General features: G+C 53.2%; 1 non-coding gene across 1 annotated transcript; it reads right to left on the bottom strand.

Moving 5' to 3' along the window:
* Nucleotides 1-1,262: 1,262 nt before the first annotated feature.
* TRNAL-AAG (transfer RNA leucine (anticodon AAG)) lies at nucleotides 1,263-1,344 on the bottom strand. Its single transcript has one exon. It is a non-coding gene; the product is annotated as a tRNA-Leu (tRNA).
* Between the last annotated feature and the right edge of the window lie 551 nt (nucleotides 1,345-1,895).

Genomic DNA, 1,895 nt, shown 5'->3' on the forward strand with positions numbered 1-1,895 from the left:
CCGGCTTGGCTGGGAAGGAGGAATCACTCCCTGGTTATATGGATGAGCAGCTGCCAGAAGTCAGGGAAAGATGTTTTAGAGCAGAATCTCAAATTAGAGATTATGTTCTGGTCAGGGAAAGGTGTTTAGAGCATAATCACACCAGATTTTGGTTGTAGAAATAGCAGCAAGGGAAACAAGATCCATGTTATCCAGAACATAATTCCCTTTTTGTTTTGGACCCAGCAGCAAATAATTTTGACCCAATCAGAGAATGGTTTGGGTTGGAAGGGACCTTAAAGCTCATCTTGATCTCTAAGATCACAAGGAGCTTTAAGGTTCTTTCCAAGTCAAACCATTCTATGATTTTATAAATAACCTCATGTCCTGTCCAGAGCCTGTAGAGATGATGCAGTGAAACTACACTGTTACCAGCCCCCATTGCTCAATGTAAGGTGTATTCCTCCTCCCACATCACAAAATTAATCTTTTCTGGATATGACTTCATGGTTTTAGGCCAGACCCCTCTGACCCCTGTGGGTACCCACCACATCCTGGCTGGTGCCCAGGGACAGCACAGTTTGATCTCCAGAAGCAGCTTTATCAGCAGTGGCAGCTCTTGCAGGAGCACCAGCAGCTCTTACCTCATCCCTGCCCTGCCCCTCAATTCAGCTCTGCAAACCTTCACAGGGGAGAATTCCTTCCCAATATCCCATCTAACCCTGCCCTCTGGCAGTGGGAAGCCAATCCCCCTCATTCTGTCCCACCAGGCCTTTGTCCATAGTCTTCTCCAGCTCTCTTGGAGGCCCCTTCCAGTGCCTAAAGGGGCTCTAAGGTCTCCCTGGAGCCTTCTCTTCTCCAGGTGAACATCCCCAGCTCTCCCAGCCTAGCTCCAGAGCAAAGGGGTTCCAGCCTTTGGAGCATCTCCGTGGCCTCCTCTGGATTTCCTCCAGCAGCTCCACATCCTTTGGATGTTGGACCCCAGGGCTGGAGGCAGCTCTGCAGGTGGGGTCTCACCTGAGGGGGCAGAGGGGCAGAATCCCCCCTCCTCTGCTGCCCACACTGTGGGATCAGCACAGCACTCAGGGGGTTCTGGGCTGGGTCATGTCCAGCCTCTCCCCCACCAGCACCGCCAGGGCTGCTCTCAACCTGTTCATCCCCAGCCTGGATTGATCCCAGGGGTTGCCCCACCCAGGTGCAGCGCCTGCACTTGGTCTGGCTAAAACTCACTCCTGGAGATTGTCCAGATCCCTCTGGATGGCCTCCAGGTGTTAAAACAGTTGTGGCAGCGGTGGGATTCGAACCCACGCCCCCGCAGAGACTGGAGCCTTAATCCAGCGCCTTAGACCGCTCGGCCACGCTACCCTGGGGAATGGAGCACCAGGAGCGGCATCGGAACCTGGGATCCAGGGAAACATTGACCTGGGCACAGTGCCTTGGACCACTGGACCATCCTGACTGTCCTCACCTTATGTAAATCCTGTTTTATTCTCATTTTCTTCATGAAAGCCCAGAGGAGAACCAAGCCCTGCCTGCAGAACATACCCCCCCCCCTCTGCTGCCCTTCCCACTGTTGAATGTACCTGTTCTGACATGTCCTCTCCTCTCATTCCCTTCCCATGGCAGCCTCGATTAAATCCACAGGGAGTCTTTGCACTCCAACAGGGAGACCACCAGATCCACCAGATCTTTGCACACCAACTTCACACCCATCCCTGTGATGCTTTTCTCAATGACCAAGGGCAACCTCACCATCCTGTTGGGAATTAAGACCCAGGACCCAATTTTCCTGTCTGATTTGTCCCTTTGCCCCCTGTCCCTGTGCCCCCAGTGACTCAGAGAAATGCTCGGAGCAGGAGGTCAAGGAGATGAGGTCATGGATCTCCTGTTCAAGGTGACAAGGGAAGTGGCCAAGC

Source organism: Pseudopipra pipra, chromosome 9, assembly GCF_036250125.1.
Source record: "Pseudopipra pipra isolate bDixPip1 chromosome 9, bDixPip1.hap1, whole genome shotgun sequence".
Classification (NCBI taxonomy): domain Eukaryota; kingdom Metazoa; phylum Chordata; class Aves; order Passeriformes; family Pipridae; genus Pseudopipra; species Pseudopipra pipra.